This window comes from Aedes aegypti, chromosome 2 (assembly GCF_002204515.2).
Source record: "Aedes aegypti strain LVP_AGWG chromosome 2, AaegL5.0 Primary Assembly, whole genome shotgun sequence".
Lineage (NCBI taxonomy): Eukaryota > Metazoa > Arthropoda > Insecta > Diptera > Culicidae > Aedes > Aedes aegypti.
The window spans coordinates 340,672,326-340,698,654 of NC_035108.1; the positions used below are offsets into that span (position 1 = coordinate 340,672,326).

General features: G+C 35.5%; 1 protein-coding gene across 4 annotated transcripts in view; it reads right to left on the reverse strand.

Moving 5' to 3' along the window:
- The window catches only part of LOC5571212, an 80,850-nt gene extending 58,424 nt beyond the window's left edge, over positions 1–22,426 (reverse strand). The window contains exon 1 of one of the 4 annotated variants that reach the window (XM_021846089.1): positions 22,188–22,426. The gene's annotated coding sequence lies outside the window, so the exon portion shown is untranslated. Of the gene's footprint in view, positions 1–6,068; positions 6,138–6,170; positions 6,316–22,187 lie in introns of those variants that run through there. The other 3 variants (XM_021846088.1, XM_021846090.1, XM_021846091.1) reach the window with 3 other exon arrangements.
- Between the last annotated feature and the right edge of the window lie 3,903 nt (positions 22,427–26,329).

The following is a 26,329-nucleotide window of genomic DNA, read 5'->3' on the forward strand; positions in this document are numbered from 1 at the left end:
GTTATAAATACCTTGAACTGCGGAATACTGCTAAATGTAGGCAATTTTCCAAAGATATTCCACGTTTTGACAACGATATCGTTTATGACGATTCCATTTTTAGTAAACAGCGCATATTCTTGCTCATATCATTTGCAGAACTTAGGTGAGACATGATTCTTTAGAAGTGTCATTCATACTCAAGGAAATCTTAGTTTCGAAAAGTTGAAAAATTTAAGCACAAACAAAACTTGATTTTCACAAAAACATCCCGATCAATGTTAACCTACTGGTCAATGTTATCCCTTTTCACGGTAATAACTCAACATGCCTATTTCCGTTGTTTTTGATGAAATTATTGTATAAGGTTTGGCAGAATTTCTGAAAGATGATGGATCTTTTTAAGAAAATTATTGAGAAGGCCCTCATGCAATTATAGTATGAAGAAGTACTTGCAAAATACTTTAAAGAATTTACAGTAATGTTTTAGTTAAAATCAAAGATAGATCTAAGACTTGAGGAGTATTCCCCAATTTTCGACAATTTCATTCTAAATTCGTAAATGCATTTCCTCAGCAATTCAAAAAAAAATGCTTCTAATGAAAATTAAAGAAGAATGCAGAAATTATCTTCACTGCTCTTTGAAGAAAAATGGAAAAGTTTATGATTTGTCTTGTTGTTTTTGTAAAAGAATCCTCTAACGGATTCCAACAACAAGGAACATTTATCTGCAATTTAAAAAAAAGGTAGTAGTATTTTTTTATGTTTCTGGAAGTAATGGAGGAATATCTAATTAATTTTATCGATCATGAAATAGTTTTGGGGTAATGTAATAGAAAAATGTACAATGAAATTCATAACATCGTTTGGCAAATCCTTTAAGATAGCCTAAAACAAACCCTAGACTCTAGAGAAACATGAAAAATAATGTCTAGGTTATTCCTGCAGGATTCTGAACCTACGGAAATATCCTTTTAATTCTTTTCTTTTTTTTTTGAATGTTCGAATCCTCTGAGCAGAATCTCAAGTAGAGGAACTTTAAAGTAGATGGAGTACCGTGTACCTTTTAATTCCGCTCCTAAATGCTTATCTTTGACAGATACGCGTATTTCGACTACCACTTGCAGTCTATCATACTATAACTGACACTGAAGAAGACTGCAAGTGGTAGTCGAAATACGCGTATCTGTCAAAGATAAGCATTTAGGAGCGGAATTAAAAGGTACACGGTACTCCATCTACTTTAAAGTTTCTCTATCCTTTTAATGTAAATATTTTGTTGGGATATTCCATGGTAAAAATTTATGAAAAATTAACAAAAGATTTGTAAGAGATATTCTAGATTGCAATTCTAGGGAAAACTTAAGAGAAGTTTTAGCAAAAACCATGAAAGAAAAGCTGATGTTTCCTGTTGAGAAGCTCTGGGAAGAATCGTTGCAAGAGTAAATGATGTATTTTCAGGGCAACTAGTGAACCTTCCAAGTTCACCAAGCTTTAGAAATTTTCCTAACAAAGCATTCCTGAAGATAATCCTGAGTTGAAAAAAAATCTGAAAAGTACAATGGCCAAATTGTACAAAAAAAACAAGTAATTCTCAGAAATCGTCATCATTGCGACGGATATCTTATCTCTGACACCAAAATATAGTAGGTCAACCCTGGGCCCCTTCTAGACAAAAAAACAAATAGCTACGCAATTGCAAATCCTCAAGTGATCTGAGCGGAAGTGTATCGGTAAGGGAGGATATCTGGATCCTCTTCTCGATGGCACCTATGCACAATGGTCGGGCTCCATATAAAGGAGCGGCCAAAACTACCAAAACACTTTTTTGAGATTTTTATGGTTTTTTATGATTTAAAAATATACCTCATGTATTATATTATTATGATTCTTAATTGAAATTGAACTGAAATTTAAATTTCTTCGACTTTTATGACGTCAAACTGGCTGAAGTCAAAAAATTTAAAAATGCAACAATAAAATAAAGTACAAAATTCATATTTAAGGAATGCAATATTTTCCCAAAGTTACGCACTATCTGAAAGCTTATGGTTCAACACTATTATCGAGCATGAAGATGGAAAAAAATATTTGGTTGAAGCTTTAATACTGTTCAATATTACACTTTAGTAATTTTATTTATTTTGAACATGAAAAACAACTCTTGTCGCGTCATGTCGCCGCCATTTTGAATATTGCACTTTTAAATGCATCCTTAGATCTTACAAAAAACGTTTAAATATTTTGTAGAAATTTGCTGATTTACAAGTTAGTGCTATTTGAATAATTCAATAATTTCCTACATTTTGGTGATAGTTTTCATACAAAGTTGACATAAAATATATTTAACCACTCTTCATACATATTTTGATCAAACTCGTTAAAATACAAACAAAATTTGTGCTTTCAGCCAAATTTGATTGCATTTCTAATAAAAAAAACCTTTTTAAAAAAAAAGTTACGTAATATGTGAATAACCCTTTCTGAAACAATGAAATCGCCAAATAACATATTCAGATTACATATTTCATCGATTAAGGCGATAAAACTAGTTTTGGCCAAACTTCGTTTTTTTCCGACCATTGTGCTATGTTCACCTATGTTCACATTAACGCACAATCTGAAAAACTTTTGAGTGACCCTTCCGAATATAACAAGCCTCACGATGCATTCTTTTTTTTTTACAAAATTCTCGTTTATCTTTTCGTAATGGAAATATTGTCGAATTCCAGAGCATAGAGTACATCGTGCAACACGATAAACACTAGATTCCTGTTGAGGGTTTTAAAAATATGGGAAAAACTACATCCCCACTTCGTTCTCGTTCTGTTTTCCTTGCCTTTTTGTTCAATGATGCGTTGACAGAGTTTAAGACAACACGCTGTCCTAGACCATGTTGCTGAACTTTGGTGGTGTTAAGAAGCATTATCAACCTTAATTGAAACTTAATAATAAAACGTTATTCTTATATGGTCGGCGTTAAGTCAGAGTGGACCAAGTGACATTTTGAATATTTTGAGAAATGGGTCTAACACTTTGTAATTTTTCAACTCGTTAAAATATCGGCTCAATATCTCTACACATCTTTAAGTTACTTTCAAACCATATGATGTGAAGTAATAATCTTGAAAAAACATAATACAAACCTCTAATAGAACGATTTTTTGATGGACTCTGTGCACTTGGTTCACTCTGACTGCACTGAAGACCACCGTTTAGTGATTTGGTTCACCCTGACTGAACAATTTCTAGGAAAATAACAATCATTCAATGCTTGTCTGGTTAAACTGGGTGCATATCTCTAAGATAAATAGATTATCAACATCCTTCGACATCAGTACAGTAAATTATTCAATAATTCATATCTTCAATCCTAAAATCAGTGGCATTACGATAGCTTGAAAATTAAAGTGTTGCAGGTTTCAGGACATTGAAGACCAGCAATATTCAAATATGCGTTCAGTCAGAGTGCACCAAGTGAAAATCTTGAGTGCCGGCCAAAATATACTGGTCCAATGCGCGGGTTCTAGAATATTCCATTTAGACACCATAGAACTACCAACAGCTTCTATCGGGCTCTGAAATCGACTCAAAAAACGCAATAATCAAGCAGTTTATTGCTTTTTGACAATTGGTTCGCTCTTTCTGCACAGAAAGTGTTGCAATTTCTGACCACCCATCCAAATGTGGTAAATGGTCAAAAATCAAAATCAAGTGCATCGAAATAAGTAATATTTATGAATTTCTATTGATGGACGAGAAGACGAATAATTCGATGAGAAAAAAACTGACAAAACACTTGGAATGTTTTTCGTTTTCTCGCATTCATTAGCGCGCTGCTGATGATTTTCACTGTTATGGTAATAAGCACTTGGTCCACTCTGACTGCATACTTTTATGGATTTTTATTGATCATCCAAAGTAAATTTCTTATATATCTTTCGCAGTTTTTAACATTCATCAAATCTGATCAAAGTGGTATGGAGGTAAGGTAATTTCGCATCTAAATAAAGAATAATCCAAATTTCCCAAGTTTTGTGTACTTGATCCTCTCTGACTTAACGCCGACCATATATTATAAGAAATAGACAAAAAATATTATTGTCAAAGTTTTTTTTCTGAAATCTGCCAAAAATTACCAGTTACTCAAGAGTTTCAACAGGATTCTCTTTAGGCTCTTTTAAAAACCTCAACAGGAATCTAGTGTTTATCGTGTAGCACGAAGTACTCTATGCTCTGAAATTCGAAAATATTTCTATTACGAAAAGGTTTTCGAATGGCGGGATACGAATCTGCATTATCTATTTTTCATGAGATCCAGTAAATTTGTTTGCAGTCGCATATGTAATAGAGTAGTACACTTGGATATCATCACAGCACACAGAATCAAAATTGGATCATATTCTAATAGATGAACTGAGGAAGAATGCAGACCGGCCTCAATAGAGAAAAAAAAAACGTAGAAAAGTATGTACAGCATTGGACAAAACATTTGCAACTTTTTCGATTTTCCATACAAAATGACCAACTTTGGTAAGCAAGATCTCAGTTATTTATGGACCGATTTGAATGAAACTTTCACAGAACATCAGATATAACTTGAATTTTAACATACATTATTGAATATTTTTTCCAATCACGAGTTTATAAGTAATAACGGTTTGACTAAAGTGTAATTTTCGACGAAAAATTCAAAACTTTTTATCTCAAAAGCTGATAGCCCTACACAAAAACTGTCTTCAGCAAACTTATTCATCTCGTCAAAATCTACAACTTTGCTGAAGATACCATGAAGCTATTCCTTCAATATGTTTAGTTATGTCAATTATAAAAAATCGTCAAAAAATTCACTTTAGTCAAACCGTTACTGCTTTTCAACTTGTGATTGGAAAAATCATTCAAAAATATATGTTAAAATTCAAGTTGTGTTTGATATTCTGTGAAAATTTCATTCAAATCGGTCCAAAAATAACCGAGATATAGTTTATCAAAGTTGGTCATTTTGTATGGAAAACCGAAAAAGTTGCAAATGTTTTGTCCAATACTGTAGATACCGTCTGAACCAGTGTTGATCCTGAATAATCTTAAAAATTAATATTGCTGATTGTTTGGATGGCGTTATATTTCCTATTGATTAATTGATTCATATTGATATTGATTCATATTGATTCATGGACTATTGACTCATGGAGGTTACACTATATGTTAGACATGATTGGCCATTACGTTACGAACTCCACAAAAGGTGCCTGGATATGCTGGAAGCTATCTTTTGCTTTCATTACAATTTTGTCTGTAGATTTCTCTTTAGAAATTCTAGAAATTTCTGAATCTCAATCAAAATTGAGTTTTCTTGATGTCTAATGCACTTAGATGAAATAATGATGAAAACATTAAATATGATCCTGTTTGGAACAAAGAGTCAGAAATAAATTTTTGTTTGGCTAACAGTTAATTTGTAATGACCAAAATAACTAATAGCCAAATAAGCCATAAAGCTGTTCAAAAAAAAATCGTCTCCACTACGTTTTCAAGTTGTATTTCACCCAACTTTGCCCCACTGTACAGTATAACGGTGGAACAATCGTGTTTCAAATTGCAGCGAGGAGAACCTTTCTAAATTGGATTTAATTTGAAAATTCAATTCAACTTTGCGAGACGGCAACGCAACAGTGGCTGGTCGATTACTATCTCGACGGCTTTTTTGTGTCCAATCTTAGTGGTAGTTGAAAAACTTTTGACTGTTTGGCCATTATTTTCTGAGAATCACTTCTAGAGCGGGTGTGTGCAGTAGTAGGTAATACGGCGATTGAATCCTAATGCATGTTCCATATTGTCATTGAACCTCGAGACAGCACACCGTTGAGAGCGATGATCAAACCAGTTTGCATTATCCATCCGACAACAATGACCTTAACAAGTCTGACCGGCCACTACCAGTAACCATTCCACTCACGAAGCACATAAATTGATAATTAATAGCTTGTTCCGAAGTGTCACGATGTGCTTCTACAACACCGATGGATAGTTCCGAAACAGGACATTTCGCCGTACACAATACCAATTCAGAGACAGTTATAAATAATTACACGTGTATAACTGTGGAACACCATTCAAGCGATTAGGCACTGTTTTTCGTCTGAAACGTGTTCACGAAATAGCTTATCAGACACTTTTCAGGCCAAACCCACCCTCACAAAGCTCGGCAATTTAGGCATTACCAATTCGTTATTAGGTATCACTATTGCGTTCGTATGGAGAAAGAGACTAATCCGCGCGCGCGAGACCGTGTGTCTTGTCGGATCAAAGTTTCAAACAGAACTAGAAACCTGAGTCCACCGTTGTGACGATTTATATTTTGAATTGAGTGAATTGGATATCGCCTCGTCCTCCCCCATTGTTGGTTGGATCCAGCTGGCAGCCATCGCGCACATCGCGATCAATCAGTAGCGTGACTAGGGGTGTGCGGCGAGTATGGGCCGCATCGGACCTCGGATTCCTAGGGGCCCCAAAATCATGGTAAAGTTCTTGATACCAATCAAAACCCCTTGTTCAACCAAACCAACCTGTGAAAATGCAGCTGGAAAAGTCAGATTTGAAATGGTCCCGAATTGGCAATATGTAGGAGCCCCCTGATCAAGTGATAAATGTTCATTTTTTTTAATCGATTCATTCAAGTAATGTTACTACCGTTGTCATGCTGAAAATACGTGCCAAGATATATTGCACATTTAAAATAAAAGCATGAAACGAGCTCACCAAATTGATAATCTATCCTTGATTGAGCAGCTGTAGAATTCATGGAAACAACTGTAAAGATGGGATAACTTTTTAAATATTAAAATTTCTCTATATTTATTATAATTGATGTACATAAGTTTCTAGCATTTCTGAGAATAAAAATACAACAAGAATTTATTCAGAATTCAAAGCAATATTTAGAACAAATATCAAATCTCATGTGAAAAACGATCATCTTTGATAAAAGATCCCATCCAGCAGAGAGTCTCTATAATGAAGCAAAGCAAATCAATCTAGACAGAATTTTCAAAATGTTTATATAAGTTCTTGGTGATATCTTGAATGAAAAATTAGAGATTTTTCAACCAAATTCACAACATTCTTTGTGAGCATAGAAAATTATCTAAGTTATCCTTATCTTATACCGTTTTGTTCAAATTTCGAACAGACTCATATTCCGAAAAAAACTAGACTTCGCACCGTGGCCCGAAACTCCTAGCTACTTCACTGCGATCAACATCATTCGCGGGGTACGTCCACCCGAACGCGGACCGTAGGGGGTGCAAGTTTTGTTATTATCCGTTTGCAGGAACACTTCTGGGGTGGTGGCGATTGTGGTGCACTGGACGGCAATCGAGACGACTAGCCGGTTTGAGTTTTAGTTTTCGGGGTTTTATTGGCTCTAAATTACCTAATTAGAATAAAACGGTTTTGTGTACTAAACGAACCGTATAACTAGATGTGTTCGAAGATTAGATTATATACCTTGAATCGGTCAGCAATTCGGTTGTACATTTTCCTGTTTGTATGCCCATTAGGCGTGATACCTCGCAAAATTTTGTTTGACGTCATATATAAAGCTTGTAAAGAAAGATGAGTCGATAATTACTCTCCTCGTTTGGCTCAACAATATCATTCAATACCGTATCATGTTTTGGCGCCAAAAATATGGATTTCAATATAAGCAACGTTTGACTTTATCTAACATTCGATACCGAATGACTAATGACTTTATCTGATATTCGATACCATTAAGTTCAAAGTTGCTCTACATAACTTTGATAACAACAACAAAGTTATCAAAATATACTACGAAATAATCCAAGATACTTCACAAATGACATCAAATCTCACGGTTAGAACTTAGAACCCAAAATAATGGTTTTAGGTCAATAAAAATTTCGAGAACATTCATTGTTCGTAATAGAATTGAACCAACTAACAACTTCGTAGCCGTGCGGTTAGTATCACCAAGGCATATTGGCGCATCATATGGGTTCGATTCCCGCCTTGGACCGAAAAACTATTCGGGCGGCTGACCATCGTCCAAGTGCCAGCAAAGGATTTTAAGCTAAACTGTGCACTATGACCCTACGTACATTTAGGGAGAATCGTCCGCCGGAATTATTGCATGCCCTGCAAGCCAATCGTAAAAATATACCAACAAGACAAAGACTACAGAGAAGAAAATAGACTAATGATTGAAAACTCGGTACGTGGAACTGCACATCGCTCAATACATTCAGGAAGTTCACTCCGGAAGCATTTATGGAAGCAGGAACGCGAGTACCTCTGTTGTCATCAACGATGTACGGTACCGATGCCCGCCTCAATACAATCTAGTGTGATTGAAACATCCATGTCAACTTGAGGACTGATGGATGACAGTCGAAGTAGGCATAAATGGCACAGCTGAGGCATTATTGAATACATAGCACGAAGTAAAAGAAACGATTGTTTCTATGAGGAATCATAGAATAAGAAGAATTCAACGCGGGCTGTAATGATGCAGTTTAGTACGCGGCATGGAACGAAGCGGAAACAGCAAACCCACCTATTTCAGGACAAAAAGCACCGTCCGGAGGAAGTGGAATGCCAAAGGATGGAATTGTTGTACTGTTCTAAAGAAACATGGAAAATCTACAAGAAGCTCAACGCATCCCTTAAAGGCGTCGAGCCGCGAGTTGAAATGTGCAGGGATAAGAAGGGGAGGATCTTGACGGACGGATGCGATCAGACAATGTTAACCAACCATCTCTAACGATGGGAGAAGTTAGGATGTTATTCAACAGCTCAAGATTTCAATGGCACTATCAGACATTGGAAAACTCGTTCTGGAATTCAAAGCAAGCTATGAAAATTGTCGCATCTGTATCGGTCCATGATCGACAATGCTTTGCAAGTTGTAACGAGCTTGATAAATTCAGCAAAGAAAAAGAGAGCAAATATAAAAGCCATTTTTCTCCCTTATTTGCCATTGGGGGTAGATGTTATACTTAACTGAAATGATAAATTAATCCCAAACAGCTGATATCAATAGTGTCCCCTAAGTTTGGAGCTTGTACAGATGGCTTTTGTCATGCACTATTTCCCCCGACATAATCAGAGTTGTAGCAAAGATGGTTAGAAGGAAAAAGATAACCGACTCTCGTGTTTTCTAGGCGACATGAATAGTGCCGCTCTGGTGAGTCAAAAGCCAACTAATATGCAATGTTCTCCTAGTGACCACCAGATGTTGAGGTGTTCGTCAATGACATTCACGCTTGAAAACAGGTACACAGCTCAAACGAGGATGTGCGACATTGCCAATCATCTCTAAATGGCATAAAATGTGAGAAAAAGAAAAAAAACAGCACATGAACAGTTTTTAGTATATATAAAAATTACTCAAATTTTGTGTTGTTCAAGAGAAGCCTGATGTTATGTGAGTCGAACGCACTTCTGTGTAACAATTTTTAAGCGTGGTTGTTTTGATTTTTTCCACTTTTCGTTTTTTGATTGCACGATGATTTTAATTTAGCTGAATATAATGTTTACGCGCTTTTGACTCAACAGATGGCAGTAGTGTTACTTGAATAACGTGTCGTCGACAAAATATATGGCAAAATAAAGAGTCGATCATCTTTTTCTTTTTAACCATCTTTGGTTGTAGCAGTAGGGTGTAGACGATAAACATACTCTCATAATATGTTGCGGATAATGATTGTTACAGAGCGCGATAAGTGAGAGATACTTCAGATTATTTTCAGAATTCAACCTCTGGTTCTAATCTATAGAAATAACGATTGTGGATGGAAATCGATCTTCTTATGTTAAATTTGACGCTAGTGCATAAAACTAAAAAAAATGTACAGTCGTTTGATGCTTCTTTCGCGAGATTAATTTCTTCAAAGTTGTTGTACTTTATTCGATTTGACTTTGAGTACATAACAAAATAATATCTACGTATGTTATAATGATATAACATTTTTATGAAACATAGGTTTTTACACACTTGTTGCAGTATGTTGATAAAATAACTAAAACATAACAAACATTTGTATAAATTGTAACATAAATATAACAAAATAAGTTGTAAACCTATCAAAAACATATCAAACATAGTTATAATTTTCGATACAAACTATCAGAACTGTAATACTGTCTGATATACGGGACGACACATTCAGTTTATATTTAGAACAATAGACAGAAAAATGTATGTTTTTATATAAAACATGCAATTTAAAATTGGGCTTATAACGCAATAAGCCAGTTTTCAATCACTTGCAATTAGTCAATAATTTAATTAAGATAATAACATTTTGTTACCGCTTGGGTGGTTTAACAAACCCAAGAGACTTTATTTCATACTCTCCAAATGAAAAATATATACATTTCGCTTTGTAAGACAAAAACTCTTGTTGATTGAAATGATCTGGATGGAAACACATTTAATAAAAACAATAATCGTAAACCTAGAAAAAAGGTATTGTGTATTTCTTTCACTACTGAACTGCAAAATGCGGCTTCATAAGTGCGAAAATACGAATAAAAGTGCGGAATTGCATCGAATCATATTGGTGTCTTCAGAGCACTTATTCTTTGGATTGTGGATAATAAGCCCGCTGAAAACACTGACTCGATTTGATGCAATCGCGCACTTTCATTAGCGTTTCCGCACTTGTAATTTTTTTTGGGATAGTCCAGTGCGCAATATATTTCCAAATACAGCCGATTCTGTTTTTGCACGGGGGATGCGTACCGTGCAAAAAAAGTTTTCAGTTCAAAATTTCAAAAACCGTGCAAAAAAAGTAACACCATTTCTCGACGTTTCATGCAAAAATAAGGTTTTGGCGGAAAAAAATGTATGGAAACTTTTTTGCACGGCCGTGTAAAAAAAATCCGTGCAAAAACAGAATCGGGTGTATTATAAATTATTGAAATGCACAGATATGTAGGTATTCAATGTTATTATAAAATTGTTAAAAATAAACAAATAGAAATATATTCATCAAATATGACATATTATGTTATTTTTTGTTTCAATACTTTCTTTGAATAACGGTGCCTAACAAAATTATATCATAATAAGATATGCACACAGATAACAGATGTTAATGCTAGAACACAAATTTTCTGAAAACCTGTGTAAATATTCAAATTGAAAACTCCTTGCAATCACTAGCGTCGCCAGACAGCGAATTGCGTCAATCAATGGTGAATATCAGTATCTTGATATAGTTCATATTAACCACCGACATCGTCATGGGAACTTAGCGATGATAGCGCCACCACGATGTTGCTACTTGTGTTGCCATTCAAAATGATCATTAATTGTCTTACACAGTTTTAAAATTGGACTTCAACGTCTGTTATCTGTGATATGCATATCATTTTTTTTACTTATCTCGTTTATTTGGCAGGCTCATGCGCCGTAGGGCATAACAGAGCCGAAATCTTTTCTTTTTTTACATTATTCACATTTTGAAATTTGTAATTATTTTAAAAACTATGTTAGTTTGGGGAAGAAACATATCATATTCTAGTAAATTTTCTTTATATTTTTGATATGTACCTCTAGTCGGGATCCTTTAACACTAGGAGCCCCGGGATCAAATATCAGTTGTACCTTGAAATTCAATTGACCATATCTTAGCAACGGTTCAACCAATTTTCGTTACTCTTTCTCATATCTTATGTCCATATTCCATAGTATAGTACGGTAAATAAATGATTCTAGAGGTATTCAACTATTTCCTAGAGCAATTAGACCAATACACAATTTTTAGCGCATAAAAGCGGCATGAGAATTGTGTCAAATTGTATCGCAAATGTTATAACTTAAGATTTTTCAAATTCGAATGACCCAAGATAACTAGACAAATAATGCATGTGAAGCAAAAAAAAAAGTCGAGCATCCCAAACGAGGCAGATTTATGTGAATCGAGGATTTCACATGTCAAAACCTTCAGTGCTCTGGATATGTAAGCTAGAGGTTTGCAATCTTCGGCAAAGTATTTTGGAATAAGTTGCACTACATTTTTATAACTTTGAGTTTGATATAGACAACTTTTAACTGATCTTGATCAGTTTTATCTCTTGAAAGGAACGTCCTAGTTAAATATTTCCTTTTGTAATGTTGTTCACTGAGACATTTTTGATATTTTTTCGAAACAAATTTACTTGTAGAATTGCAGAGAAATTGTTTGATTAGAAACAAAAAAATCGATTACACTCAATACAATCACTACAATAAAAATTTCAATCGCTGAAAAAAAACTAAGAAATACTTTATTATATTTAACTGTTTGCATATGAACCAAAATTGAAAGCACTGACATATAGGGTTTTCGACATTATTTTGATTGCAGTGCATTTTTGAGTAGAAATAGAAATTCAAGATTACACCTAAAACTTATTTAAAAAAAGAAGCAAGAAAACCCATTTTTACCCTTTTCGCCTATACATCTAATTTCAAAGCCATCTCATGTAGTTTTTTCGGCACAAACTGGGTTGTATGTATCCAGTGAACATTTGTCACATTTCCCTTGGAACACATAGCAAACTTGGTGGCATCGTATAAAGGAAAGATGTAGCTTTCATTTTACATTAAAAAATTCATCAGAAATACTTTCCTCATTCTTTTACTTCTCATTCTACACCTCATTCTACTACTATAAAATCAAGATGGCGTCAAAATCGAAGATGGCCGATGGATATTTTCAATCAAAATAAAAAAAATACTTGACTCGAACTAAAAAAAAAACAAAGATTGAAATCTTGTTCCTTTGTTGTACGAAAAATTATGTTTGCATTGATTTCATTCGCCACGTCAAAATCGTAGAACATGATTCAGAAAATCGTTCATTTCATAGGGTTAGCACCATTGCTCACCTAGTTTTTGTAGCCTATCTTACTCAGTTTTTTCGTAGCTTTCTGGTAGTGATCTCAAAACGATCAATGATGAAACAACTTTTTTACGGAATTTAAGATGGCGGCCAAACTTAAAACGGCCGTCAAATTTTTTTTAAATATTAAATGAAAGCTACATCTTTCCTCTATACGATGCCACTAAGTTTGCTATGTGTTCCAAGGGGAACATGACACATATTACGTGATGAATTACCCAAGATTCATAAAAAAATGGGCATTTTCGCAAACTGTTTAGCTAGTTGGCGTACGAGGGGTCCACCAAATTGAGAACACCGAAACGACCGCCCTTTAGTTTTAGCATATACTAGCGATCAGTACGTACACTCTTACAATATGACCAGTCCATGGCGGTATGCCGCATTTTATATAATCATAAATTTCACTTTTCACTTCAGAATAGCTAGCTATTCATACGACCGCTTGGTTTTCTTCTTTCTCATTAAACGTTCCAACTGGGACAAAGACAGTATGTTTCAGCTCAGTATTCCATGATAGCTGTAGCGGTAAACGCGCAGCTATACAGCTAGACCAAATTGAGTGTCATGGGCTCGAATCGCATTGGTTGAGGAAATGTTTTCGACTTCCCAGAGTAAAAGGTATCTTCGTACCTGCCACAAGAGAATGCAAAAATGGTCAATTGGCAAAGAAAGGTCTCAGGTCATAACAGCTGAGAAATAGGCTCTTTCCTAGTCGGTATATTACGGCAGAAAGGTAATGAAGAACTTTTCCACGATCATTCAGCATACCTTTTTAAGTATTTTAATTCTAAAGTAATCACTTGTAATTCTGTTGATTTGGGAATGCTTTGAATTTCTCAGTTTTACGTGAAAATAGTTTTAAGAAATTAGCTTGACAGGAGTGACATGACGACTTTAACATTAGCTACGATGAAAATAAAAAATTACGGAGACTACAAAGTTTTCTGCAGTAGTCTCAAATAATGAATGTTTTTCCATTTGTGTCCACATTACTACCTTATACCTTATATGGAATCCAGCATTCTAGCTGAATCAAGTCAGTACTTTTATAGTTACGTTTGCGGCAGAGTTTTCCAATCATCATAGGAAATCCCAGAACTGGAGACACATTCCGAGCACCGTTGAAAGATAACACGTTGAGTTATTGGATAAATAGCATTTGATAACATAGAGTTTTGTTAAATAAACAGACAACATAACAATTATGATAACAAAATATATACTAAGAATATCTCATTGTGTTATCATTTGGAACAGGTTAACTCGTATAGGCCTGAGTGAAAGCAAAACTGCTCAGTGAATTCTTAACGGATTCAAATGATTTCTTGTCAGTATACAGGCACACATATCTAGTTTCTAGAGGTGGCCAAAGGACCTCGGATATACTTCTGTGGCCGGAGTAATTCAGCTGGGTCAAGTCGGGTAAAAAATGGCTATTTTTGGGACATGCCAAGTTATTTTTATTTATTTGCAATGAAAATGATTTCAATTTGCATAAATCGTTAATATCTGATATTCAACATGATAAATGAAGAGTTTTTCACTGTTTGTTTCCTGTTTGTTTTACCGGATGTGGCCACTCGGACTTAATGCCCGGAAGAACCGGCTAAAAATTTGTTGAATACTAAACCGTTTGAATTCTCGAAAAGTAGAAATCAAACATAATTGTTAACTTTAGATTACATACAAATAGGCCACTTTGTCATAAATTTGAGGCATCCCGTGGACCCGAAAATGTTCATTTGTCGGATCTATCAAAAGCAAGGTTCATAGTTATCAAATTCAATCGTTTCTCAAAATATTTAAACAGATGCAATTTTCTTAAAATTCCTTGATATAGTAGCCATATTATAGCAGATTCCGGAAATTATCTGTGACTTAAAATTTGCCTACCTGCAGGGGATCAAACGCACAACATTCTTCTTACCCGACCTGACCCAGTGACCCACCGGAATAACTCCGGCCACATGAATATTTCCGCGTTCCTCTGGCCACTTCTAGAAACTAGATATGTTTACCAGTACACTGACAAAAAAACCATTTGAATCCATTAAGAAATCGCCGAGCGGTGAGGGTTTTAGTATTTTTACTTTCACTCAGACCTATACGGGTTAATAACAAGTTCTTTTGTACATTCAATTTCTCCCATTGATAACTCATTATAACAATCAGTTATTGAGGTCCAAGTTACAAACATTTGACGTCATTTACTCGTCAATGGCATCCTCAATCTGACAGCTCCAAAATCGATGAAAACAAATGTTTTCTCATTGAACAAAAAATAACAAAATGAATTCATGATAAAAAAAACTATTTTTGCTTTGTTAATCATTTGTTATTCGACTTTCTTCGGGATGGGCTACACACGCCTGTAAAAGCTTTATTCATGTGCTTAAACGCAAAAGTCTTGAAAGAAGATTATCTATAAACATGATTAACAATGAATGACTTTTATTTGGTCTTAATATGGGGTCAAGCTCAACATGATTGCGTATTTACTGATCTATTCATATATTTTTAAGGTGCCTGTTTTCAAATAAAAGAGTGGAATTACATCAGTGTCTACACCGCAATAATTTAGTTGAAGAATACATGCGGCGAAGATAATAAATCAATCCTACGTAATCCCACAATTTATTTACAATTTGTCACTTATTGTGGATACATTTTATTTTATGGAGAAAACAGATTTCAGTATTTAATTTTAGGTATTTGAATGTAACTAAGGATTAGCATTTGGAAAAACTGTCCAAAACATCGATGTTACTGAATCGCTTGAAATTTCATTGATTGATCACATAATAAGCGTTGAATGAAAAAAGAAGAACGAAGACCTGCAAGCTCGAGCGTTGGGTGCTTAGAATCGTATTTGATGGTGTATCCTCCACACCATCACCTCCAACGATGTGAGGCGGCGAAAATTGAACCACGTGCTCGCTCGAAAAGAGTATCTTGAAGGTGGCAAAAGCCGGAAGGATACGCTGGACAAGGTAATATGTTTTGGCAATATGCCTTGGTAATATGTTGGACAACAAACCTGTAAAACGGTGTTTCATCAACTTTGTATGCCGTTATTTATTGCGAAATGTTATGAGTTCACCATTGTTAAGTGTTCGTTTTGGTAATAAAAAATCAGGTAAAAATATGAGGTCCGTACGTCGACGTTCTAAAATCTCTATCTGTCTGGAAAATAATGGATACCTTATACTCTAGATTAGTAATCAACCTGGTGCTAACTATCAACACAGCAATGATATGAGTATGACATGCTGAATGATTTTGCCTAAAAATATTTCGTCAAGTACTACGAAAGGATCCAAATTTTGCCAAGAATACCTTCCGAATGACGACTTACATACTTTTAATAATATCAATCTCATACTTTTAATAACATCTATCTGTCACTGATAGGATGAATAATTTAATTCCTTTCACCGCCACCACTATTGCCGAGATACTCTATCATGATTAACGTTCATTATCGAGTTAGTCAATCCTTCATCAACGGGGAGTGCATCTCGTACGTTATTACAATTATTTCATTTCCGTACTACTCGTCCGCCTGCTCCATCAACGCCATACGCCCCCTAGCACGTTGCTCCCGGTCTAATTAAAACGAGTTCCAAGAATAGATTTATTACGTTTTCATCAGATCACTTCGCGCCGCAGGTTGCAGATATTGGAAAGTAATGCCGATCCACCCGCCCTATGTCGATATTATGACGGAGCTCAATGATGACCTAATAGATTTTTTTGTAATAATACGAGAGTATGCTCTCCCATCCGACACACCGGTTGCGCCGTAAAAACCCTACAACCATCCATCTCATCATTCATCGTCAGTCATCGTCGTCGAGAGTCGTGTGCATCATGGATTAACTTGTAAAAATCCGGAACTACCAAGAGAGGGATAGAGGATGCAAAATAATTGCAATCAAAGCGCGTCTCGTGGAAAGCAACCTCCCCCGGTTCTCAGCTTCCCATCGACTTTAGATCGATAGCATATGCGAGCTGAGGGATGCTCGTGATAAAAAACAACTTCAGAAAAAACTGGCCTCGAAGCTTTTAGTTTTTTTTTTTAACTTTTTGCATTTATTTTAATTGCAAGTAATTTCTTTCAGCGTACTACCGTAAAACGGGGTAACTTTGATAGTTTTTTCGTAGAAAATTTGAATATTTATGCATGCTATTCCAAAGAATTATAGTTTATAATTTTAAAACAAGTATTGGCATCGATTGCAGTTGATAGATTGCCAAAAGATTTATCCTGAATGGATATATAATTTTTCATATAATCAAAAGTCGGTTTTCTGTTTTGGGGTTATTTCGATAATGGAGTAGGTATAAATCGAAAAAAATTGAATGAATTATGTAACATTTGTAGAGCATTGCATACCTCTAGGCGTTTAAGGTTATATGGAAATTTTTTACTTAGATTACAAACATGGTCCCAGATTGTGAAAATGCTTTTCGCTAAGAGATTTGAGACCATATTCAAGTTCAATGATAACTAGGCTGTCAAAGATAAGTGACCAACTATTCATAAATACATATTGTTTGTAAGCGTTGCGAAAATGCTACAATCGTACCAATTTTTTATATTCCTATATAAAGCCTCTCGATGTACTCGATTCAAATGAAAACAGCTATTACATGAAGTATCATATTAGTATTCTTTAGTTTTGCATTCGTTTTGCTTAATTGATTATCAGAAATTATGATATTTCTTTTAGTACGTGGTGGGAAACGCACTACCAAAGTTACCCGCATTATCAAAGATTTACGTTTTACGGTACTTAAATCATTACTTCTAACGACTTTCTATCATTGAATAACTTTCTTTTAGAGATATTTTTGAAATACTTTAGATTTATTTATGTAAAACAATAGTTTCTTTTCTTCTCACTCATGTTTCCAAGTCATTGTTATAAATTCTTTATGAATTCAGCTTTCTCATATTCTGTTAAAAAAACCCTTCCAGGATTTTATGATAACATTGCTTTGAATTCTATGTTTTAGACTCTACATATACAGAAGCAAGAAATGCGAGCAAGTTTCACCTAAGTATGAAAGATACTCAAATTTTGTTTCTTTCTGGAGTATCCAGGAATTCCTATTTAAAACATGATTATATCTCATGAATATATCTCATTACAATTAATCTAACAACGCCATATATGAATTCCTATTTGTTTTGTCAATTTCGTGCGTTTTTTGAATAGCGCTCAAACCGTTGATCTTAGCGATATAGTTTGTTCGGAGAAGTTTCTTGGTATATTGAAGGATGCGCTTTGATGCAAAAAAGTTCTGTGATCAATCCACTCTTTTCAAAACATTTATATGCTCAAACATGCTGTATGTAAATGACCCCTAAAACACATATTTTTATCATAACTTTTCCCCGAGATTTTGAACATTTTTTGTGTTTTCTAGAAAGTTGTTTGTCACGTAAAAACCCGTATTTTGCTGAACATGTCATTACGCACATAACATTTTTTTTCAAAATATACCCTTTTTTAGGGGTAGTTTAAGCCCCAATACCTGCTTTCGGCGCAAAATGGCGTAGACAAGCCTTAAATATTATGAATGTGAGCGGTTCCACAGAAAATGACGACTTTTTTTTCTCAAATTTCATTTTTATATTTTTGATTTGGATGAAATTTTGCACATGCTTTCTTTATGCCCAAAAATGCCTTTTTGCATCATCGGCTCGCCATTTTGACTCTAGCCTTACTTTTGAGAAGGGCCTAAGAAAAAAAAATAACTTAGAAACGGTTTGTCCGATCAGTTTGGTGCCTTCCGCAAAGTTTTAGGTTATTGTTGGGACTATCTGGAAAAAAATATACACTGTAAAATTTTTTTGTAATTTTTTATATATCGAAAATAAAGCTTAAAAATCAATTTTCTCAAAAATCGTATTTTTGATTTTTATTATATGTTAAAGTAGACAAAAAATGAAGTCTTTTGCACAGTGGGTCAAGATGGAGAAATCATGGACAAAAAAGTTATAATTTTTTGAAAATAGTTGAATTTTACGTATACGGAAAAATCAGGCTAACTTTTACCGTTTCAAAGATACAGCGATTTTAATACAAAATTATGATATAATTTTCAATTTTCGGTCATTATAATGTAACTTAGAAACGGTTTGTCCGATCAATTTGGTGTCTTCCGCAAAGTTTTAGGTTATTGTTGGGACTATCTGGAAAAAAATATACACTGTAAAAAAATGTTGTAATTTTTATACATCGAAAATAAAGCAGTGTCTGCATATTTCAATATACAGTCAACAACGCCGATCCTCAGTAGGCTCCGTCATCGTTGAATTCTTCTTTGTGTGAATGTTTGTTTGACAATACATGCGCGAATCTGGTAGAACGTGCATTCAGTTTTTCAATTACTTTTGCTACACTAATTCTCATCCACTACTGACATTCAAATTCAATTTCACTAGTGAAAAAAATCATTTACGTCAGAATACCCCACAAAACATCCGCAAATTGCAAAAGTTGTATTTTTTTTATTAAAAGACAATCATGATTCATCAACTGGAGGCATCACATTGCCGTTTTCTTACACCAGTAATATAAAATTCATTTGTAATTTTTTATATTCAATTTTCAATTTCAGTGCCTCTAGGTGAAACTGAATTTTGGAATGACACCAACAGTGGGTGAAACTGAATGTGTGCGTGTGTTGCACCCACTCTCTTTCTCGTCGCATTCGCACTCGAAGTCAGATTGGCTTCTTGCTAGCGGAGTTTGTTTTTGTTCGTTTTCGCACTGATCGGGTATCATTCGGCTGAATTTTTACGACACTGAAATAAAGCTTAAAAATCAATTTTCTCAAAAATCGTATTTTTGATTTTTTTCATTTTTTTATATGTTCTTCTTCTTCTTCTTTCTGGCGTTACGTCCCCACTGGGACAAAGCCTGCTTCTCAGATTAGTGTTCTTATGAGCACTTCCACAGTTATTAACTGAGAGCTTTCGTTGCCGATTGACCATTTTTGCATGTGTATATCGTGTGGCAGGTACGAAGATACTCTATGCCCTGGGAATCGAGAAAATTTCCTTTACGAAAAGATCCTCGACCAGTGGGATTCGAACCCACGACCCTCAGCATGGTCATGCTGAATAGCTGCGCGTCCATGATTACTCCATCTTGACCCACTGTGCAAAAGACTTCATTTGTGGGCTTCGTAGCCGTGCGGTTATTGTCACCAGGCATTTAGCCGCATCGTGCTAGGGAGTGTGGGTTCGATTCGTGCAAAAGGCTGGTAAACTTTTCGTGAGAAATGTTTTCCGACTGTGCCACTGGGCGTTGCATGCTAGTCCGATGTCTAGTGTGGTGCTTCCTTCAAAGGGCATAAATGCCCACTGGAAGCATTAACGTGTCAGTGTCTTTAAAAATTGCGATCTTAGCCGTTTGCTTCTTAAGCAGAAGCTGATGGGTTCGATTCCAGTCCAGTCCCTTTCCTTGTACTTTGCAGTAGTATCTTTCACTTTCCTCTACCTCCACTTGAAATCTATTACACTATCACACTTCTTAAACTATTCGTTTATAGCAATCGCTAGAACCAGAGACAGCTCTTCCCTACGATTCTATTCTTCCATCATTATAGAATGTTTCCCTTACGCTTGATACATAGGCAGTCTACTAACTAAAAACAAGCTGGCTGTTCTTCCATAAAAATTACCACCCCTACACTTTTTTGCGTAGTTCCAGGGGTATATCTGGTCTAATTCTCCTCATTGGTCTGCATTCTGATGTGGCAGGCGCCATTGTTGCCTAAAACAAAAAATCACCAGCACTTAGGCGAAATTATCTCTCTCGCTCTTCAACAAAACTTGAAAACAATGGTGCCAGTACCTGTCAACTTTGACAAGTACTGGCACCGTTGTTTTCAAATTTCCCGAAGGAGGGAAAGAGAGCGATTTTCTGATGACGTCACCGTGGAATGGGGAATACACTTAGGGTGTCTGGTTGGTCCCTTGTACAAGTGCAGTCATCTGGTTGGTTCCTTGTGTAAGTAAGCTGTAAGCTGATCTGGCGATACTGGAGTAGCAACCACGGGAGAGAGACCAATCCAGCTTAAGCAACACCCTAGGGAAAAGGGGAATAGACTCAAGCTTCTTTCTTTTCTTCTTCTTTATCTTCTTCTTCTTGACATTAACTTCCACACTGGGACAGAGCTTGCTTGTCAGCTTAGTGTTCTTATGAGCACTTCCACAGTTATCAACTGAGAGCTTTCTTTGCCAAATTTGCCATTTCGCATTCGTATATCGTGTGACAGGTATGATAATACTCTATGCCCAGGGAAGTCAAGGAAATTTCCATTATGAAAAGATACTGGACCGATACGGGAATCGAACCCAGACACCTTCAGCATGGAACTGTTTTTTAGCCGCGGACTCTAACCACTCGGCTAAGGAAGGCCTAAGCGTTACAACTCATACAAAAATTTGAAATTATTGATACATAAAGCGTTACGGAGGGGATTGAGGAGGCGATCAAAAATTTTTAATTTAGGTGTTACGTAATAAATGGACGCTGCCTAAGAGGACAAGATGAAGGAGGACTTTCAGAACCATGGAGAACCTATCAGTGTAAATCGACTCGGACTTTATTATCAAATTTCTCCAGCTAAGTGGTTACGTTGAATTGCACTTTTCATGAGCTGTTAAAGTAATTCATTGCCCTTGACAAGTTTTAGACTGAGCAAAATTATAAGTTTTTCTGCCTTGAATGAACCGTTTAAAAGAAAGTAAAATTGCCCTGCTTCGTCCCTATCAAAAACTTCTGACCTCACACATTAATAAAACAAACGTACCCCGTTTTTAAAAATAAATATATTCTCAACAAAACTTGCTCAACATTCGTTCAGAATTTTTTTCCCAAAAAAAAAACGGTTCCAGAATTCTAAAAAGCATTTTTTTAATTCACTTTGCTTGCTTGGCTTTGATTATTTTAGTAACTTTGTATTCTCAACCTTCATCATCTTGCATATCATCTTCATATAACAATTTGAGAAACACTGTCAAATCTGCAGCATCAATAAGTGGGTGGGGGATTATCAGCCGGGCGAAAAGTGCATATGCTTTCACGTGAGTTATCTCTCATTTCCCCCCCACGATCATTGTGCGTGTGACACAAAACCCATTAGGCACTTATATCAGAATTGTAAGTTTTACACACAACAATTCTAATGAATGGAACAAAACCAAATGAAAACTTGAAAGGAAAACCTAGAACAGTTTTCGCATAGTTCTCCTGACAGGAATGTTATTTTCACCTTTGTTTCACTTTTTATTAGCGCCTGAAAGAAGTTAACTTCTCGCACGTAAAACACTGGAAACTCCAACGAACCGAACGGAGATTTTATCTCATGCACTAATTTCACTGACTGCTGGAACACTTCACCACCCCCACTGCAACAGGGAGGAAAATTTTCGCGGTTCCTCGTCAGGTACGAGCCGGTTTTTCTTCGCGTGACCGAAACGTTCAACGACGGTAGACCAAGTGAGTGAGAGAATTTCGACCGTGCACCATGGAATGGTTGTATCGCACGTATTCCTTCTACCAAGTAGGCCCTCTGAAGGGCTGGAGAACGGCAGGATGCAGTAAGGTGCACCACTCATACAATTGCATGCTTGTTGCCGTGTGTAAATACAAATTTGTATCAAGAATGTTTGCATATGCAGTTGCCTAGGACAACCGGGAAAAGTATCGTACTCGTTGGATTTTGGCATGAATGATTACCACTTTTTGGTGGTAATTATTGCAGTGAATGCATTTTCATTCAGTGCATGCGGTTTACCCATCACAATTCTCAGACACACGATTCAGTTGTTACAAACATGCAGTTCAATAAGTTAAATATGTTAAGATTCATAACAAAAGTTCTTCGGACGATACACTTGATTTTTATCCAATAGAATATTTGAAAACTACTGCGCATGTCTCGCACAATGTAACTTCCATGTGTAGCTATGAAATAGGGTAAGCGCTCCTGGAATGCATAATTTCCATGATTAATTGTATAACTATATATTTGCTATTTTTATCAAATAATTCAAACTTTATTTCTTAAAGAATACTTACAAACTAAGTTTATAATACTTACCCAAAAATTATTTTTTGTTCGAAAAACCAATTTGAACAAAATTATAATTTTAATCCAGCTTCAACTGCAATAACCCAAGTAACCAGATATCACTTTAATTCGCCCTCCGTGCTAATAAAGGGCTATTATAGAGCTGACAAGCCCTATATTAGCCGTGTAACAGCCGTATAAGGTCAAAAAGGCGAATTAGCGGGCTAGTGGTTACTTGGGAATGTCAAACAGTAGTTTGTTTGCGGATTTACGCACCTATTTTCAAAGGTACCCAAAACCGAAAATTGGCTTTCGTTTATGTCAAAATTATAGGTACATTTCAAATGGTTCGTTATTTTATCTTTCAAGTAACAACCGATAACTACTTAAGATATCAGTACTTGTTTTAAGAATATAAAATAAATATAATTGAAACAGTGTGCAGACATAATGAGATTATCTTTTTTTATTGATACCTTAAAAAACATTTTACGGTACTATTGAATATGACCCGTCGGGGGACGGACCTGGTGTAGTGGTTAGAACTCACGCCGTTGATCTCCCAAGTAACAATTTAGATTCTAACTGGCTTTATTTATTTTTATGATAGTTTTATCGTAGATTTGCATATTCTTTTAGGTTTTATAGTGATTTTCACCCAGTAGAAATGATCTTGAACCGTTTTTGGTTTTAAATACTTCTTCAAGAACACTTCGGATGCATCACGTAAAACTTTATTTTCAATAAGAACAAGTGACCTTGGCAACAGTTTTATGAAACTCACGTACTTATCTGTAAGAACGCGCTCGAGCAAGAGTAAGAACTCTTGGCCCAGAACATCTTAATCTTCTACCCCATCAAACGCACTAATATGTACATTATTGATTGTAGTATTATGAATCCTTGCGTGGATTTTCGATCTGTTCTCCACGGAAGTCGTTGTTGAACTCACGACGCACAACTCACTAATAACGCAAACAACCAGTTCCAGTGGTCTTCCTCCCCTTGGCCATGATATAGGAGCGGAACTGGACCACTGGACACCTCCTTGCAAGGTGGACTTCTGGATGTGGTTAAATGTCCGATTGCTTTCCCTGCCCAACATCTGGGCCTTATTAAGAAGTTATCCACAGCTGGTAATACTTACCTTTAGTCGTTTAGTAGCTTTAAATTTCATGCCGTAACAAAATATTTTTCTCCAAAAACGAAAAGTGTAAATAAACAAACGTCAAAATGTGCTTCTCTTGAATAAAACGAATGAATCTTATCACGTTCTTCAAGAAGATAAGCTTGTCTTCATCAAGATCGCCTTAAGCCTAAGAACTCTCAAGTGATATTTGTTACGCTTGCCCGAGTTCAGCAAAATTTATCACGGTTCTATGATGGTGTTGAGTAAAATTACCGCCATGATTGTAATTATCGATGCTTTGGCAAGGGAGCCATGATGGTAGAATCCATGTACGCTGGATTGTTCAACATTTACGGGCAACAAATTGATAAAATTGTTTTTCTGAAAATGCAATATTGTCGAGGCGCATTGTGCGTTTCGGGTGTTTCATGCATGATATTCACGATGTAATAAGCGTGACAACCGAAACAAAGGTAGGTATAAATAGCGAAAAGTTGTCATCACAGATGTTTTAATTTGCATTGTGTTTTATTATTGATTGATAATTTTATTATGAAGTATTTATAAATTCGTTAGCCAAACTAACATGATAAACATATTGTGAGTTTAACTTGTCTTGAGAACTACTTGTGGAAGGTTTATTGATGTGTTGAGGATTATCATAAGTGATATCACTATGATTACAAGTTTTAAGATATTATTGACAGTTGCTCTCCTACACCGTCTCTAGGTGGTTTGTAGAATTACTGGTTGTATTTCTAGTTTTATAGAATTGGTGTAAGAGAATACTTCAAGAATAGCACAAAATTAACTTTGCTACTTGGGGTGGGAGCGAGTTTTGACGCCCTTCATATTGACTAAACTGAAACATTCAATTGAATTTCATGAGCTACCTTTCAACCATATTTTCTGTATGATTAATTTGACTATTTTTTTCTATCTTTATTAACGAGATTTTATGCCCAGGACTAGTTCATCTCGGGATCAACGGGTTACTTCCCATCTGAAGGAAGTCGTCACTATAACTTTTACCCAGGTCCTAGGGGGGAGGGGCGTGAGTTCTAGGGCCCTATTCCGGATTTCACTCACGGTGACAAATAGGTGAAGTGATCACTTTCCTATTACGGGTATCACCTAAGTGAGAAAATGTGGAGAAGTTCATCGCAAGTGATAGATCGCATGAACACGAGCTATTACGAATGGCACGCTACCCGGCGAAGATCGACAAAAGCAATCACATGAAGTGGAAACTTTTCACCGCCGTTTAGGTAGGTGAAGAGTTGTCACTTAAAAAAGAACAAGTTTAAAACAGTGTTTTTATGCTTTTTGTTTAACAAATCTTATGTTTTTGTTATTCGTGGAAGCAGAACACAATATTTAGTCCCGATTTGCTGTTAAAAAGTAATGTATTGGCCTTTACTTTTTGTGGGAAAGTGAGGCAAGAATCGAACAAAACATTTTTTTTCCGCTCGCTATACGCAAAGGAAAGAAAGGTCAACTCAAACGGGAGTCGCTGTAGAAAATTTCTGCTTATTGACAGAAATCTCATGAACATTTTTGTAATTGCAAATTAGACAATAGATGTGGGCCTACACATGTAAAACAATGTAGCGGAATAATAACTACGTAGTTGGAGCTACTGGAGGAGGCTCGAAAACATAAATTGTTTCATTGTTAACTTCAAATTTCTTGACCGAAAGGATCATGATATTTTCAACAAAGAGCTATATTTCAATTTACATTTCTTCTCAACTGGGTACTGCCATTAAAGAAAAATTAAATCATTGAACAATTCTGAACAGATTAGAATTTCACCCGCATCGAGATAAGCGATTACTTTTCCGTTCAGCAGTAAACCAGCCTTTTTTCAATAAACTCACAGATAAAAAGTTTATTGAAAAAAGGACTACAACGAATCATTGTATATGAAAATTGAAAGATGTGGATTTTATCTCTTCTACCCAACTCTAAAAAAGTTTCTGATTTAAAATAATAAAATTAGCATAGTTTTAATTGTTGTTTACAAAGTATTGAGCTAGATCTTCTGCCGATAAGCGCTCCGTATTTTAAAAAGAACATTCAATATTTTTAACGTGATAGACAATTAAGAGCTGATAAATTGATCTATCTCGAAATGTATTCAAGATTCCCTATAATTGAAGTCCTGTTTGCGTTCACCACTATTTAAAATACATTAAAATATTTAGTAGTC